This window comes from Micromys minutus, assembly GCF_963924665.1.
Source record: "Micromys minutus genome assembly, chromosome: 27".
Taxonomy (NCBI): Eukaryota; Metazoa; Chordata; class Mammalia; order Rodentia; family Muridae; genus Micromys; species Micromys minutus.
Genome location: NC_137962.1, coordinates 17,395,859 through 17,415,086, shown reverse-complemented (window position 1 = coordinate 17,415,086; position 19,228 = coordinate 17,395,859). Strand labels below are relative to the sequence as shown.

Genomic DNA, 19,228 nt, shown 5'->3' with positions numbered 1-19,228 from the left:
TCAGCCCGACTAGCATCTCAAGTTGTTAGCCCAACAGATAATGAACCCCAAGGGTTACAAACATACCCCTTGACTAACAAACATCAATACAGAGGAGAGCAGAATTAAAGTTTATGATGTGAATTCCAGCACCTGCCAATTAAGTTAAAGGCCACAGTAACTTTTTTTTAAGTGTTAGAAACATTTATTATTTTTTCAAAAAAAATGGGGGGGAGTGGAATAAAACAAGGCTAAATTTCAGCAAATGCTGTACCACAATCACAGTTCAGACAAAACCTAAAACAAAATTAAACCAAAACAACAACAAAATCCTAATGGACCTAGCAACTTTAGAAGACTAGCTTCAACGTTAAGAGTCTAGAACTAACAGAAGAGATAAAGGCTGCTTGCCACTACATGGTCATTTTAAAGGGAAAGAAGATGCTGCAGGGAGGAAGGGAGAAGGGCTCAACTCCTAAGGAAAGCAAGATTAAGAGGGGCTTCCACTGTAGAGGAAAAGGGGGGGATACCAGGATAATCCTTACCTAGGGCTGTTCAGAGGCTGAGAATATAAGGAAGAGTGAAAAGCTACAGACAACTATCATCGAGGAAATAAAAGTCAACTTAGAAGAATTAAATTAAGAAAGAAAACATAGTTGGTCACAAATTCCTTTGTTTACTGAAACATGAAGCAATGGAAACATCCTGGCAAAGGAGACCGCGAGGACCAAGTTCTCACATATGACCGCAGCCCGAGGGTTCAGTCCGCAATTATCCTACCTCCAGTTTTTTTAAAAAGCTGAGTACCGTGCTTGGTCCACATACTGGTCCTGCTCATACCGGGCCATGTCATACAGAGAATTCCGTGTAGCTGCTGAAGCCTGAGACATCTCACTCTCTGGCCCATAACCGTAGCCCTCTCCAACTGTGGGGAGCACAGCTGCATTCCGACGTAGTGGGCTCCTGTTTCTTCCATAATAGGAAGAGGAAGCAGCAGCAGCCATTGCAGCAGAGGTGGCAGCAGAGCCAGAGTTCTGCAATAGGTGTCTGTCACAAGGATCAACAGAAGTGGAGTTGATATGACTGGGCACAGCTGAGCTCTGGACTTGAGGAAGATGAGACATGGTCTGCTCTGCATAATTGTATGAGGAAGCTGCAGCTGCCACCGCCACAGCGTCATAAGATCAGACACAGTAGCGCTTATAGTAGTCGACTGCGCCATAGGCATCGTTGTAATACAAGGACTCCCCACACCCCATAGTATAAAGTGTGCGTACTGCTCCATACTGTTCATTGTACTGCTCTGTAAAGCCTGCCACACGTCCTGTACGTTCTACTGGGCACTCTTTGGACCAGTGTCCTTCTTTACCACACCGATAGCAAGCACTCTGGTCTCTCATCCCAGGGGCAGTCCGAAGCCGGCTAGTTGACAACTGTACATGCATTCGTTTGCCTTGAAAGTCTGTGTTGTCAAGGCCCCTGATGGCCTCCACCGCATCCTCTGCCCGCTCCACGTGTACAAAGGATTATCTTTCACGATGTCACATTCGATGACAGGGCCATACTCCTCAAACGTGGCCCGAAGCTCTTGGTTGGTACAAGTGGGACTGATGTTGCCCACATGTAACTTGGTTGAAGCTCTGCTCTTATTCTTGCTGGCTTCCACATTGATGTTCACTCCGTGCAGCTTGTAGTGGTGTTGGTTGCGTATGGCAGCCTCAGTGGCCATCTGGTCCTCTCCGGGTGGTGCCCGCAGTGGCGGCGGGTCCCCCGTTAGAGAGAACCTTACAAAATGGTGACGTCTGCTCTAGCCTCGGCGATACAGGCCCACAGTAACTTTCTAATAAGATGCTTGAACACTTACTTCTTGCTTGCTGCTTACTATAAAGTCTTGCCCTGATAGATATTCTGGGCTCCCCAACAATAAAAACGATCTTACATGACTGAGGTGTGTAGTAGATAGAGGCAAGCTAGCATGAATAAAATAAAGACCCTACTATGGTGTGCATCAGATTAGCTCCTGTCTGGATTCTGGAGGAATACTAACATTTCCCTGGCACTCCACTAGTAATTTCTGCATTATAAAAGATCTTTGAAAAAAATGATCTTTTCCTTTGCTCACTATTTGAGTCTGGAGTCATTCTTCAGTGATTCTCAAATCCAAACACCATATGGTGGTTCTACTTGCTTAAGCTGACCTACAATACAATAACTCTTTGAAACACCTTTACCTGCTGACTAATTGAGTCTGTGAATATAACAGCGAAGAAATCAAGCTGAGCACAAGCAAACAGATAAACATGCCAGGACTTATTTTTTTCTATTTCTGTTCCCCTTTCCTTCCCTATGATGTAAGATAGTAATTCTTATGGTAGAGGGCACTGGCATGTTTATATAATCTTACTTTTGTTTCTACCCAGAGTCAGAGGCATAATTCAGATCTTCTTCAAACAAAATTCCTGAAACACCATAGGTTAAAGAGAATTAATTAAGCCCTTAATCCCAGCCCTTGGGAGCCATGCACAGGGAGATCTCTTAATTTGTGTCTAGACTGGCCTACAGCGAGATTTCCAAGTCAGCCAAGGATTCAATGACAAATTCTTATATTAAAAATAACACGACGGGATTGGAGAGAGGTTAAATAGAAATAGTTTAAAAGAAGCTCTGATTCACATGAAGAAACATCTTTCTTGAAGTGGTCCAAAGCAAAGCTCTTACATTTGCCCTTCTCCTGTATTTGGCATTTTAAATTTCAGGAGGAGAAACTGTGGGGTTTTTTTTCCTTTTCAAAAATTAGGGTGTTGCAAGGGAAACAGAAGTTGTGGTCCAGAACTTGTCATAAGAGTTTGGTTATCCTTAGGTGCTTTGAAGCCTGATAGTATTGTTTCCTATAGTTAAAGATGGAAACAGGGTTGACATAGCCAGAGACACTGAGCATAACCTTCCTTCAGACAGAACATTCTTTAATGACAGCAGGCAGCACAGCAACAAATAAGCTTTGGTCTTCTCAGACAAAGTCCCTCTGTACACTTAAGGGTTTTTATTGGAGGGTATCCCAAGCCAGATGAGAGACAGTAGACCATTGTCCATACCATGGAATCTCTCAAAAAGCACCACCTGAATACATCACAATTGCTTTATTTTGCTTCCCCTCTTAGCTTTGGAAAGTTCTATTGCTACCTTGCTTGGTTCCTTCTCAAACCCAGGTCTGTCTTTAATCAACCCTTAGAGGAAATCCCCACTTTTCAAAGGCCTCCCTTGTTGGGATAGAAATATGGACTCAAGTGCAGACACACCACACCAAACCAACACAGTTCCACCTGGAGAGGATTAAGAGAACAAGGGTTGCGGTCCAGAGAGAAGAGAAGGACGAGATACAGTCATTTATGGGTAGTGAGTTCACTTGCTCCACGTCTGGTTGGGCATCTGAACTGGTGTACCCTGGGAATGCTTAGCTGTTTCCAAGGCAATGGATGGGCCAGGTCCCTGTAACCAGTGTGTGGTATCATCAATAGAAGTAGATTCTGTCCTACTGTCAGCATCCCTACCTCTGCACTTCTGCAATGATTATTCTCCAGGTACAGTTGACCACCCATGCTGGTCTTGTGCAAAATAGAAAGGCTTGGTGTTAGCAGTCAGGTATGTTCACCAACTACCAAAGGGACCCATTCACCTCTCCAGTCAACCTCCCATGTGAGATTTGTAATCCGGTGTGACTTTATGACTTTTGTAGCTTAGATTAGAACACTTTGGACTTCTGAACTGCAGAACTTGGGAGGGAATCAGTTATGATGCAATCCTAGGGGTGAAATATTTTTATGGAATGAATCAGGATTGGCTGAAAAAAAATATCAAGGCCCATTACGACCTTTGCTACAATTTGAAGTCACAATATACCTTCAATGATACTGTCTCCTGATACTCCAACCCCATCATTGTCTGGCTGTTGTCTTTGATGGGAAGTGATCAGAGACCCCCACCCTTTTTATCACAAGTATTATACAGTTTATAAAAAAACCAAGATACTATTATAAGCAAAGTCACCACAAACCAAGTTCTGATATAATAACAATTATTCCCACAGACCATGCTGACACTTATGACACATACCAATTCTGTAAACAAAAGGGGAAGATGTGGGTTCCCAAGAAAGATGAGTGATAATGGAGTACTGACTGCTATGCTTTACAAAAGATTACAGAATGCAGGGATATGTTCATTAGAGATGGGTTATGGTATGAGGAATGAAGGGATGGACGGGAAGGTGTTGCCTCTGCAGGCTGATGCTGAGGCATCAATACATAATAAGATACAACCATATGAGTATAGTATAGAATAGTTTATTTAGGGGATAGGTAAGTACAGTTGTAGTAGAGACAGAGAAACAGAAGGATAATGAGCAGGGAGAGAGGTAAGGAAAAAGAGAGGTAGTGAGAAAGGGAGAGAGAGGAGGAGAAGAGTTGATGCCAGACTAAAATTCCTGAAACAGGGTTGATTAAAGAGAATTAATTGAATAAGCCTTTGATTACAAAACTTGGGAGGCATGCACAGGGAGATTTCTTAATTTGACGCTAGCCTGGACTACAGGGAGAATTCCAAGATAGCCAGAGACACAATGACAAACCCTGTCTTGAAAAATACAAGAGACAGGTTAAATAGAAATAATTTTATAAGAAGCTCTGATTCACCTGAAAAGACATCTTTTCCTTAAGTGGGCCTTAGCTAGTCCTTACCTCTGTCCTTCTTCCTGTACATGGTATTTTTATTTTAAGGAGAAGGAACTGTTTTCTTTTTCCTTTGGAAAAGTGGGGTGTTGCCAGGGTAACAAGAGGTGTGAACTAAAACTGATCATGAGAGTGGGGCTATCCTTAGTGGCTTCTAAGCCTGATAGTATCATTTCTAAGATATAAATAGGAGAGAGGGGTTGAGACAGGCAGAGGAACTGAGTAGAACCCTTTTTCAGGCAAGAGATGCTTTTATGCCAGCAGGCAGTACACCATCAAGTAAGAAATTTTGGTCTTCTCAAAGTGCCTTAATACACTTGTAAGGTTATTTTTCTTGACTGGGGAGGTGTCCCAAATCAGATGATTTATGGTGGAGCATTGCCCACACTGCAGACATCCTCAGAGAGCACCACACTAGTGTCTCTCCATGTTTCTTCAGTGCCTCCTTTCTGCTTCCCCTGTCACCCTTGGAATATTCTACCACTACCTTGAATGTTTGCTTCTGAGACTTGTGTCTCTCATTCAATCAATCTTTATGGTAGATCACCACTTCTTGAGGGCCTCCAAACCTCTGCATTTCTATCCTAATTATTCTCCGGGTACAATTCACCATCCTTGCTGGACTTGTAATGCAAATTTTAAAGGTTTGTTGTTAGTAATCTGGCATCTTCACTCCCTACCAAAGAGACACATCCACATTCCCAGTCAATCTCCCACAAGATTTCTGTCATATGGTATGATTTTTTCATGTCTGTAGATTAGCTTGGAACACTTTGGACCTCTGAACTGAACAACTGTGGAGGGAATCAGATCTTGTGTAATCATGGTGGGTGATTGTTGTTTTATTTAATGAATCAGAACTGGTTGAACAGATAAATAAGGCACTTGATGACCTCTGCAACAATATAAGTTCCCAATATACCTTCAATTATCTTCTCTCCAGGTACTGCAAAAAACACATTGTCTGGCTCTTGCCCTTGATAGGCAGTGATCAGAGCCTCCCTCCTGCTCACAACATGTATTATATAGTTTTCAAAACAGAACAAGGTCCTAATATCTTGAAGTCACCATGAACCAAGCGATGGTACAATAACAAGATATTCCCACAGACCATAGTGACCATGTGACTTGGCCACATTTTGAGAAACAAGGGGGAAGATGTGGGTTCATGAAATAGATGCAGGACAGTAAAATGTTGACTATTTTGTTTTACAAAGGATAATGAAGCCAAGGATATATTTTATGGAGATGGTGAATGGTGCAGGGAATGGGAGAGAGAGGTATAGGGTGCCCCTGTCCCTCATGGTTAGGCGTCTGTTCCCTCTGTGGTACGAGTTACAAGATACTTATAGGATACAATAGAGGTTATCATGTCATAGGGGAGTTAAGGGTGTAGTAGAGACAGAAAAACACATACACATATATAGGGAGAAAAAGAAAGAAAGAGACAGACAAGAAAGAGAGAGAGAGAGAGAGAGAGAGAGAGAGAGAGAGAGAGAGCTAAGTGCACACAGAAGAGAGAAGGCTAGAGGACAATGGAAAGAAGGGACAGAGGGTGAGACAGGGAGAGAGCAAGACAAGAGGGTGAGGAGGTGTCAAGCAGCCCCTTTCATAGTAAACCAGGCACACCTGACAAATGCCAGGCAAGTGTGGGGCAGGGTCTAGAAGAAATGCTAACACTGACCACACCCCTGGACAGCTGCAGAAATGGGGCTGCTCCATACCCAAATCAAGCTTGGGCCTGCTCAACTCAATAGAGTAAAAGTCAAGTCCAGAAAACACAAGTTGGGCTTCTGTTTCCCCATCAGTGAGTGGTCCTCTTTCTACCAGAGTTCTGTCTTCTTCCTCCCAGAATGTTGTCTTCTTAGAAACCATGTGATTATCAGTCTGATAATCTGCCTGATACACTACAAAGCCCCGACCCCACTCTGACACTTCCTCCCCTATCCCTTTTCTCCTCTTCACCTGACTCAAGATATAAGCTACTCCCTCCACATCTATAAAGAAGCTGTCCTCTATTACACTATCCTGAATCATTTATCGCCATCATTCTCACTACCATGCAACACCCTGCTGCCAGCCCCTCTGTATCATGAGAATAAGGCCCTTGGCTGAGGGACAAGTTGAATCAGGAGGAAGTGCACTTACTAAAGTTTTCTGAATGACTGAAGGTACTGAATGAGACATAAGCAACCTTAACTACTTAACATAAGTCCTACAATCTCTGTGGAGAGTAATAAGATTGGCCAATGTTTGACAATAGTCAAGACTCTGGTTGAGCAGCAATACAGAGGAGAAGGTTTGATGTGTATTGTCTTCCATGTAGCCCTCTCTGCAGAGGTCCTGGTTTCTCTAACACAAACCTGGAAACCTCTGGTACTTATAACTCTAATATTCCACAATTCCACTGATGACTTCTCCCTAAAGGATTAATTTAATTGATCTGTTAGTATTTTGGCCAGGAGTCCACCAATAAGTCAAGCTGGCTCCCCAACTGTGGTGCTTGGTGTAAAGTGCAAGACTCATGAGACCCCCATTTTAAAACTTTTAGAGAAGTCGGGTGCAGCACTGTGGTTAGATGGCACCACTGCCATTCTGGAGTAGGAATAACTGGCCTAGCAGCCCTGGCAATGGAGTCAGAAGAGCAAACCATCTTCGATAATGGACAGAACACTCTACAGACAGAAGGAAGGACTGTCATCTCAGGCTCCAGCCATTACTCATTCCTGCTCTCTTCCAGGTACAAGTAGTCAAGAAAATGCTAGATTATAAAGGCAACATAGATTAACTGAGGCTCTATGGCACTGTTTCCATGATGAGGATAGACTTGCTGGTGACTTGACTGCTGTGAATTTATACATGTTCCAGTAAGTGACATAACAAAGACTTTTTAATAACCCCATGAACCTATTGGTTGGTCAAATTGGGAGAGAATGTCACTTGGATCTATCATAAATGCCCTTTGTTTTTTTGTAAAGACTTGGTGTCTTCGGCTCTATGCTTCAAATATATTTGTTCATGCATTACCCAATGCCTAGGGCAGTATGTGAAGGAATTACATAAATTTCTTCCTTGTTCTCTTGCTACTCACACTGACCTGGGTTATTCAGTGTTGGTGGCAAACATGGTCTGCTTCCATCATCAATTTTAAAGTAACAAAGAAGGGATTTTTTAAATGGTGCTATGGTAAAGGCCCTGGGGAATTACAGAATTTTAACAGAACCATTGTGGGTTTTTAAAAATCCAAAGTGATGGTACATGGATTTAAGCAGTTCTAAGATTGTGCAGTCAGTTCTTGCAAAATGGATTCCCCACTCCTCCATGAGAATTCTGACTTTATCCTACAATGTCTCTCTTTTTTATCAATTGCCCAACATTACACAGAAGATTAAAGCTGGAGTTAGATGTACTTGTTAAACCTGTGAGGAAGTATAGAAAGAATAAGAATGAATATGATTTTGGGCCATCTAGGTCCTCAGAGCAAGTTCTAGGACAGCCAAAGCTACAAAGAGAAACTCTCTCAAAAGAAAACCCCCAAAAATATCATAAAAACCCCCTTTAATGCATAACATAAACAAATTGAGAACCAGTAAATGCAGAATAAGTTGCCTCCTTAATTTGCTTTATTGATGGCAAGCCCAAGACAACCATGGCCCTGCCCTTCTGCCCTCTTTGTTCTCCAGCACCATGGTCCCTCTACCTCTGCATGTTTTCTTTCTTCCAACTGCTATACCAATCTGGCTGACTCTTTCAAACCAACATATTGGCTGGATGAAGTAAAAACTGGAACCATCCCCTTTAAGGATGCCAGCTGGGAGGAGCTAAGGGAAAGTAAAGACTTATTTAAATCCACATCTGCTAGAACTTTCCACTGTGCCTGCGACCTGGTCACTGAGAGGAAGTAAGGACTGGTGTCAGGAGCGAGCTGCTAGGTAACAAGCACAAGAAACAGCCCTCAGGATAGGGCTGTGGGTGGGAGTTTGTGATTAGGAAGGAAAACCTGGGTGGGTGATGGATAAGACATCTATTTAGATATAGTCAAACATCTATTCCTTGGGGAAAGCTATTTGGAGAAATCAAGGGAAGGAAGGTAGGAAAACTGAGCCCTCTGAGCTTCCAGAGATGTGATGTATGTGGGGGAGAGGCCTATCAACTGGATCCAATTCCAAAGGTTAATCTGTGTATCACTTCTCCAAGGATGAACAGTTTTCATGCTACAAAGTCCTGTGTGCTCATCCTTCTTGTGACCCTACTATGTGCAGAAAGAGGTGAGATGGGAAATGAGAGAGGGGCAGGAGAGTACAGCAGAGACGGGAAAGGGTCTCAGGACTGTGGATACACCTGCATTATTTTGTGTGCCTGAGGTGTCCTGAAGTCAGGGGAAGAGTTATAACTTGTGGTGGGTGAAGCCTCCTGTGTGGGGTGCTTCTTGGGTCTGTATACCTGTCACTGCCCAAATTGCTACTATCACCACATGTCAAAATGTCCCTTGGATGTCACTACTTCTGCCACAAACCCTGGCCACCAGAGCACCTGCCCTTGGACCCTACCATGCTGCCCTCAACTCCCAGTCAGGAAACTGCCCTGCCTGCACATGAACTGGAAGAGGCTGTATTCCTTTTAGAGCTGCCAAGTCAAGGGTTTATAATCTTTAATTCTTGGCATTTGACTTTTTTAATACTCTGGCCCATGCCATAGTGGCCCAAATGCTAGAAGCTCTCTACTTGAAGAGGGTCTGAGCTCCCAAACACCCATATACTTCTAGATAAATCTGTATTTCGGAGAGACTTGTGGTAAGCCTCAACTTTGGGCTGGACTCTGGGAAGGTCAGTGATCAAAACTACTTCAAGACTCAGACACCAGCTCTCCAGGTGTAGTTTGGGACAGGTCAGAAGAGCCCGGCCAATTAGTTGACTCCAGTACCTACTTACACAGCTATTCACAGCTTCAGCAGCCATTTGGTTTCAGGCTTAAAAATATGGTGACTTTCTCTCGAATACATATTGAGCTCCAGGTCCCTATTGTGGTGCTGGCTAACTGAGTTAGAAGTACTGAACATATATAACAACTGTAGTGCTTGGTTCACTTTTGCTTTTGCTGGAGGTAATGGAACAATGGCATCCTTGCTATTTCTTAGTGGCCAGCAGTGGTGTAGAAGACTTTGTAGAAGAGGAGTCTGGGCAAGAGAGGGCATGCTGTAGCCCACACATATTGGCTTCTTTCTCAGGAAAGGGTCTGTCGTGCTTTAGTTGCCTGTTGAATCAAAGTACATTTTTCTGCAATCAAACAACATGTGCAGAAGGTAATGAAGTCTGTGTTAGAGATGACTACATACTTCCTGTTGGTAAGTTTCCTGTTACCTGTATAATTATGGGTGGGGCTAGCTAAAAAGGAAGGGTCTCAGCACTTGTTATGGACCACAATTCCCCTCCCTCCAAGAACAAGTGACCTGGCATTGGAGTGGGACTCCTGAAACAAGGAGGTTTTTGGGGTCCAGCAATATGGTGGAAGGTGGATCATAGATCAGGGCTGCCCATGTGCATGAATGTTGTTCATTGTCTTCCCTCTGGTGCCAGGGCAGTCATGTGATGCTCCTGCTCATGGGTTACCTCTAGGGTCTCACTGGCTCACTGACAGACCTGGAGAGCTGGAAGCATTCAGTGAGTCTTTGTATATAATAAAAGACTGGAGCTTAGGCTGAAGGAATGACTGAGGAATGCTGATAGTAAGGAGATCTTAGGACAGATCAGATCCTCCAAAGTGCATGATTCTAGGCACATCCTCCAGATAGACAAAGCAGGAGCAGACCTGCTGTGCTACCAGATTCCTGTTCCTGACCAAGGCCTGCCTGTCTCCTGGAGCAGGTCTCCTAGATATAACTGCAAGAATCTATGAGGCTGGCTGCACTTTCTGCTGTGCCACTGAGTGACCTTGCACTCTGATGTGCCACTATTTGTGTGTGTGTGTGTGTGTGTGTGTGTGTGTGTGTGTGTGTGTGTGTTTCTGTATAAATGTCATTGCACAGAAAGGAATTATGTAATGTATGTAAAGGAAAAAGCTCATCCTCAAGTACACTTTCTTAGACACATTATACTGTTTTTCATACAAATGAGTTGGAATTCTCGTAGAACTGTAATTACAGATAGTACTAAAAAAACATGTGGGTTATGGGCATCAAACTGAAGGCTTCTCAATGAGAAAAAAGTGCTTTTAACTACTGACTCATGTGTCTGTCCCAAACACCTTGTTTTTTGAGGAAACAGCTTTCACTGGGACCCAGCATTTACCAAATATACTGGGTATGGAGAGGTGGGTGTTTGCAGAGAGCTCCTTGGATTTCTTGATTCCCCTCCTCCGTATGGAGTTCATAACAGGCATTTCAATGCTCATCTGACTATTTACATGTTTGCTGGGGATTGAACTTTGGTCCTTCTGCATCCATGTGGCAAGTGACTGAGATGCTCCCATAGAAAACTGCATGTAAGCACACATGAGTATACATGTGTGGATGTCCATGCACTGGGGAGGTACAATTTTATGGGACCCAGAATTTGATGTGAATTTTCTGTGAGAAGAATTTTATTTACTGAGGCAGGGTCTCACAGTTAAACCAATGCTAGCAGATTCAGCCGGACTAGCCAGTGAGCTTATCTAGAGGATTTCCAAATTTGTGTCTTGAGGACATAGCTAGGAGTAGACCACAATGGCTGTCAATCCATTTCATGGGTTCTAGTAATCAGAGCCAAGGGTCTCATGCTTGTTCAAATGAACCCTTTATCCCACAACCTCCTTACAAGTCCATAGGTTTGGATTTGTACTTTGTTAGTAATTATGAAAGGTCCTCTTTCTGGCCTCAGAATATTCTAGTAGTCCACATGTTGCCCATTACTGAATTTAACACATAAAAATTCTACTGCCTCAGTCTTCCAAGTTCTGGGATTACAAGTCTGAGATACCATGTCTGGTGTCAGGATGCATGAGAGACAAGTTTGGCCCATCCATACATGGTGGCATGTAGCCAGACTTTGGGAATCTTTGCTGTTCCTGAATGAGCTGTTAATTAATTCCTAATGTCTTTCAGGTATTCAAAATGCGATAATAACAAACAGGTACTGCAGTCCCTCCTGCGCCAATGGTACTAGCGGGGTTCCGATTACTAGCATGTTTATGAGAAGAACCTGTTGTACCCAAAATTTATGCAATGTTTGAGTTTTGGAGGCGGCACCAGGACCATGGCAGGAGTGCTTCTATTCAACCTGGGCTCAGTCTTCCTGCAGGATTTGCAGCGATGGTTTTTCCTACGAATCCCACCCTTATACTATCACCCTCCTCTGTAATTACTGCTTCCTTGAATCATTCCCTGATAAAGTATGATTTGTAGAAACTCCCAGGTGGGTGTATGCTGCAGACACCTTGTTTCAACCTAATAGCCCCTGCTTGGTAGGTTCTCCATTCTAGTTTCTAGAGTTTTCAAGATCTGTATTTACTGGAATGCCACTTTCTGTTCTTCTTGCTGCTGTGTCCCAGGAGGCACATGGACAGCACAAGGAAGAAGCAGAATTCCAAGGCATTTTGCCACCACCACCATCCACACATAAATAAGTCTCAATGTTCTGCTATTGAATCCAATAAACCCTTTGTTTTCCCTGCCATGATCTCCATTTTTCTTTTGTTACAATGTGTCCTCTGATTCTTGCCTGCCAATTCACATGTCTGCTCTTTCAGCCAGCTACTTTAGTTACTTCATGTGAGCCAGCTCAGAGTCTAGGACCACTGGTTTTGGGTGGCTTACTTAGGGTCTGATGTTGCTGGTAGATAGAGAGGGAAAAAGAACATTCTGCATTATCTGCAGAGGCAAGGTCTCTCCTTAAACCCAGGACTTGTGAATTGACTGTTTTAGAGGACTGTTCTCTGCCTTGTGAGCACTGGTTGCACTGAGACTTCTATGTAACATCTCCTCACCCAACAGATGGGCTTAAAATACAGGGCCTCGTGCATGTGGAAAAGCACCAACAAGCCTCACACATAGGGGACTTCCAAAATGCATTTGCTTCTGGTGGGTAAGCCTAAGAGATGAGCCCTCTATGGTGGGTATGGAAAGCCCTGTAAAATTGTTTCACTCTAGAGGTGGAAACCATTTTTATCAAGGGCTCATGTCTTGGCTCAGAGCAAAGAAAGCTTCACAATGAATCTCCTAGAGCCCAAGAGTATATAGGATATACCCACTGGGTAGGTATGACTTGATCCATTGACAACCAGGGATCCAGAACTTTTCTGGGGATTTTTGGTTCTGTTTTTTTTTTTTTTTTTTTGTTTTTTGGGTTTTATACCATGTTGCACAAGAGATGACAAGAACCTATGTACATAACATCAGAGAAATCTCTTTGTTTAAACACAGCACATTAGAGACTTGGGTGTATGAACATTACTAAGTTCTCTAGCAGGTCCTAAGGATCTGAAATTTGGTTAAAGTGAAGGTCCTTTCATTGGAGGTATCAACTAAAGAAGCTCTTTTCCATGCAGCCTTCTCCCCTGGAAGGAAAAAAGCATAAATCCAGGATAGTGGCCATGGTGCTGGTAGGAACATGAAACTGGAGTTGTGAGTAGGGATTCTGGAACTTACTGCCATATTTATCCTTGATTGTTGTGCAGTCTCTTCTGGCCGCTGGGTCCAGATGTGGTGATTATAGGTAAATACTATCACTCTGGCCAATCCCTGTGTGATTTCTATATTGACTAAATCTAATTATACTGAAGCTCTCCTTACACACACAAGAAGTGGGTATCACATGTCATTACTGAGAGTTCTGACACATCATGTAGTTAATGAGATTTTGAATTTAGGACATCTACAGAAGATGTCAGTGCTATTAAGCATTGGGCCATTTCTACAGGCTAAGATTAGTTTTAAAGTGTGGACTGTGCACTCGAAAAACTATGATAAAAATGAAGGGATTAGTTCCAAAAAAACAAGAGAATTGATCATGAACTACACAAGAAGAGCTGCCAATGTCTGTGTCTGTGAAGCTCGGTTTTGGTACACACACACACACACACACACACACACACACACACAAAACTTTTCAACTATACAAGTCTTGTGGTTCTTCTACACATATATTTCTTAGGTCTGTTAAAGGATTGAATTTTTGCATTTAGAAGTTCAAAGGTTCTTACCCTCTTCAGGTCTTAATACCTGGAGATATTTTAGTGTGTAATTTGTGTTTTTCAGTTTTTGTTTTTAGTCCAACACAGACAGTGAAATCATAACACAGGTGTGATGGTTTGAATATGCTTTGACCAAAAGGTGGCACTATTAGAAGCTCTGGCTTTCTTGAAGGAAGTGTGTCATTCTTGGAGTGGGCTTCAAGTCATTCCTTCTAGCTTTCTGAGATTGCTCAGTCTCTTCCTGGATTTCTTTTATTGAAGATGTAGAACCCTAAGCTTCTCTTTCACCACACCTACCTGGAGCTGCCATGCTCTCACCTTGATAATAATAGACTGAACCTCTGAACTTGTAAGCCGTCCTCAATTAAATATTGTCATTTATAAGACTTGCCTTGGTCTTGTTGTCTCTTCACAGCAATAAATCCTTTAGACATCAGGCCTTAGTGATAAGTGAGACCTGACACATGTTGATGCTAGCCAAACATAGTCTCATGCTGCCCACTTTACACTGACTATATTTAATTGTGTCTACTTTCAACCCTGCAGCTATTACTCAAGTCCTGACAAACATATTTCTTGCCCAAAGCTGTCTTGGGTAACACAGGGGAAGAAGGCAAAAAGAGTCTTGTGTACATGGATAAGCACTGGAGAAGCCAGGAAATTAGACACACAGCTTACCATTCTTGGAATGCTAGATCTGGATGCAGTTCAAGTACATCACAAGCTGGTGATCTTGCATTGTCTGAAGAGTCAGGCTTGTCCTGAAACTTCAATATTTCATGTTTTACTTTCCTAGACCTGTTCTCCTTACAACCTTGACCATTACTTCTAAGTTATACAATCCAGCCTTGTGAGAGATGTCATTTGTATTCATAACAGCCCAAGTGAACATTTAGTCTCTGCCCAGTCAAAACTGTCCTAACAGTTTATTTCCTTCCAATTGGTTTTCCTGGATTTTTCTTGTGAACATTTTGTTTAAGTTACCCAGAAAACATCCTGTGGATGAAGCTATGTGTAAATATCTTCAATGTAAACATGTATTACACTTGGGTGTCCTCATGGGACTGGGTTGACTGTTATCTGAATACTTTCCCAACTGTGCTAAATTAAATTTGGTTAAAAATAACATGATCTGTGCCAGACTCTAGATATCTTAGTCTAGGCCTGGTACCAAATTAAGGCACATCAGTGTTTTCTTCATACTTCATGCTTATTATTACCACTGCCTATACTAAATCCTAGAGATAGAGAAACAGAGAGAGAGAGAGAGAGAGAGAGAGAGAGAGAGACAGAGACAGAGACAGAGAGACAGAGATAGAGACAGAGAGACTGAAACAGAGAGAGAGGCAGAGAGAGACAGAAAGACAGGCAGACACAGGGAGAAAATGAGGAGGGAGAAGAATGGGTAGATGGAGATGGAAAGATTCAGAGAAGATTTAATTGGCAAATAGTTTGTAATCCAAAGGCACCTGGATTATCAATGTAAGAATTAAGGCAGAGGTTAGAGGTTAAAGGTTGCAGGTTAAGATATAGGACAGCAGTCATGACTAAAGTGGAGTCTTGCTGTGGACGGTCCAATTTTTAAAGACCATCTTTTCTGTGGCAAATGCAGCACAAGGCACCACAAATTCAGTCTTCTAGGAACTTCAACTGGTGTAAAATCAGATCCTTGGTCACTATACAGAAAGGAATTTAAAAATGTGCCGGAAAGTAAAAGTAGAAGAAAGATGCTAATGTAAAGAACAAGGGATTCGAGAGAAATGGTTAGGGACTCCCAGGAATGAGTGGCATAAATGGTGCATCAGTGTCATTTAAAGAAGGGACCAAAATGAAAGCATTTTGAGTAGAGGTCCAAAAAAGTGGAAGTTCCTAAATCTTCCCTGGTTAACTGACATCCTGCTTGGCAAAGACAGACATGCACATAATTAACTGCTGTCCTGAATGACAAGTTGAGACTTGATTGCTGGGCAAGTTACCCTGACACAATAAATAAACCAACTTGTTAAGGTTTTCGTACAATATTAAGGCATAGGGAACTTTTAGATGTCTAGCTTGGAATTTTGTTCCATTACTCATAGTATAAAAAACATTTCTCATTTGCTATCCATAGAAAACTTTCTCATGCTCTAATTGAATGCAATTCAATTGTGTTTTGTGCTTTGGGTTTTTCTTGAAACCTACCTCAGCAGAGGTCAGTTAGAATTACTTTATATAGTTAGCCACCATAAGATTGGACCTGAGCCAGATAACCAGCAGCTTTTCCTGCACCTTTGTTACAAGCTTTTTCATTTTTACCCCTGGGATACACTCCAAAATAAAAGTAATGCCTGCAATAATAAAAGAAGCCACTAGATGACAATCAGCTCAGTCAAAGTGAGTGGGGATTGAAAAGTACAAGAAACTACAGACTACAGTAGAAAATGACTCCAAAGTTACTGGGATTGAAGTAGGTTTGTAATTTTCCAATATACTTTTACATCATATTAGGTACAAAAAAAGAATATGGTCAGTTCTGATGCATAAAAACGGTAGTCAAGAAAAATTAAGGCAAAACAAATCCCTCTTTATATAGGGACTTATCAAGGTGAACAAGATTTAGAGCCTACTTTCTGTCCTAGCCCACTGTCAAATTCTAGCCAATATTCTTGAAATGGCATAAAGAGCACCATATGCTTTGGAATAAGACTTCTATTTTGAGTAGTGTTCAAATAAAGTTTAGTTCTGAAGACCTCAATAAAACTGATTATTTTTATGGCTGACTTGGTTGGGTCACTGGCATCTTGATTGGGAAGAAAAGACATGAATTATAGATGCCAACTCATTCAGTGACACAGCTGTCAGCTGTCTGTAGGCAGTAAAGAGGCAAGGCCCACAGTAAAACAAACATCAGGTCATGAAAACATGTGAACAAAGAGAGAATAATTTATTAATGACCAGCAAACAAAACCAAAGACAGTGGCCATTATTACATGCAAGTTCTGTGATTTGCAGTGCCTGTCAAGGTTATTGTGGTGTGCACAGGATTCAAAGTGAGCAGCTAGGGAAGCAATGAGTGATAGACAGGAAGAGGGTTTGCCTTGTAATCATTTCCATTTTGACAAGTATAGTATGAATGTATTCTGACTACACTGGAGGCATTAGTTGCTTATGCTGTGTCTGGAAATTAATTCATTTCATTAAAATTACACTAATCTTTCCCTGGTTCTTGTTATAACACTTATTTTTTAAAAGCCCAATGCCCACTACTCCTCCCTGTTCCTTCCTTGGCTCCTCACATTGGTGGGAGTCTGACATTTTCATTCCTGGGTAAAACTTGCATTCTCTCTATGCCGACTCACCTGTACACATACTTAAATATCACAGATGTGACACAAAGAACTCCTAAGCATCTGTCTCAGTTTGATCTTTGATGACAGTTAATTGACTGGACCCTGAGTACCGGGATAAAGCCCATCTTGGTGAAGAAACCTCTTGTCTACTCAAATACCTACGTCACCAGCAAAGGACCCTGTTGACACTTATATGTAAACTTTATCAGGACAATTTGGCTCCAAAAAACCAAATAGTTCCTGTTTTCATGGTAAGATAATGCTCTGTGTTCCTACATCCTTAGCATAAGCCAAAGAGAATATCCCAGATGTGGTTAACCAGAAACTCCCAGACATCTAAAACACCACAACCCCTTCCCTGAAACCCTAAACTATGAATATGACACTACTGTTTGGGCAGTGTTGAGAGTTTGGGACTTAAACACTATAAAAGCCCAAAACTGCAGAGAAAGTCTTGTTTAGTCAGGGACCCTGGGAATAGAGATTCAATACCACTGACAGGTTATGGTACATATCAATCACTGCATAGGAAGAACCTGCAGGGAATTAGGTCCAGGTTATAATGTAAGCCTTACCACCTCCACCTTGTGGTTTTTGAAATTTTACCAAGGACTCCCCAAATATAATAAAACTAACATAGCAGCTTATTGGAAACCACATATGAAGTTTTAGATTACTTTAGTGCTTGCTAAAATTTCGCTGGTTATCCATACAAGTCTTGTGCAGTTTTTCTGAATGTAGCATTTTAATAAGTGGCCAACACCTTGCTTCTGCCTCAGCTTCTGCTTTAAAGTTCCTACTCTGTTATGGTCCCTGTCCTGACTTGCTTCTGGTGAGGAACAGCAATATGGAAGTCTAAACCAAATACAAGATTTACTCCATACCTCAATGCTATTTATCTTAATGTTTCCGATTTGAACCAGCATAAGGCAAGGCCTTGATGCATTCCCAACAGCTGGGAGAAAGTGTGTGTTAGGTTTCACACCCAGGAAAAGCTGCTGAGATGCCTAATAAACATGTCAAAGCAGATGTGGCGTCCATGGTCTTCCAGCATCCCTCAGTCCCTACTTGATGCAAGGTGTGGCTGCCACATCCCAATTCAAGAACATTCCAACCCATTGGCTGAGTTTCCCTTCCTCCAAAAGCTCTTTTCTATACAATCCAGGCATTTTGGTCTCCTTTTAGCTCAGTTCTCTCTCTCTCTCTCTCTCTCTCTCTCTCTCTCTCTCTCTCTCTCTCTCTCTCTCTCTCTCTCTCTCTCCTCTTCTCTTCTCTCTTCTTTTTCTACCTATGATTGTGCCCCATGCCCATTTCTCCAGTGATTTTCCTGGCCTCATTCCATAGGACTGGTGAACCTACCTGAGAGCTACCCACAGATAAAACTGCTTGTTGGTTTGTTTGTTTGCTTGTTTCAGAATGCATTGGTTTATTTCACAGGCAAAGAAAACCTATTAGAAACCTGCACAGTTGTAAACATTCAACCTTTCAAGTGAAGCCTTGAAATAATTGACATATGTGGTGGTGTGTATTAAATATCCCCTTAAGTTAATGCATTTAAACACTTGACCTTTAGTTGGTGGTACTGTTCAGGGAGTTTATGGAATGTTTAGGATATGAAGCTTTGAAGGATAAAGTGAATCACAGTGTGTGGATTTGGAGAGTTTATAGCCTTGTCCCATTTCTCCTGCTTTCTCTGCTCCATATTGAGATGGCTCAGATTTTGCTGTGTCTGCCGCTGGCAATCAAGGCTCTCCAGCATTATAAACTTTAAATCTTTGAACCTAAGAATGCCAGGAAATTCTTTCTGCCAAAGGTCACTTGTGATCATCATCATGTTATGTAGCAGGAAGTAATTGGTGTGTTTTATTAGAAGATCACAAGACAGGGATATGTTTGGTGTAGGTTTTATATGGTATAGAAGAAGTAGTGACTCAGGGAGTCCATGCTGTGCCTTCATTCCTCCAGAGGAACCAGCCACACTGTGGAACATTATAGAATAGATTCTTTAGGGAATGAGGAGTAAAATTG

At 42.1% G+C, this 19,228-nt stretch overlaps 1 pseudogene across 1 annotated transcript; it reads right to left on the bottom strand.

Annotated features, from left to right (window-relative positions):
- Positions 1 to 770: 770 nt before the first annotated feature.
- On the bottom strand, positions 771 to 1,708 carry LOC308438147 (RNA-binding protein 4B-like; annotated as a pseudogene). The gene has a single exon. The product of its transcript is annotated as an RNA-binding protein 4B-like (transcript).
- Positions 1,709 to 19,228: the final 17,520 nt, after the last annotated feature.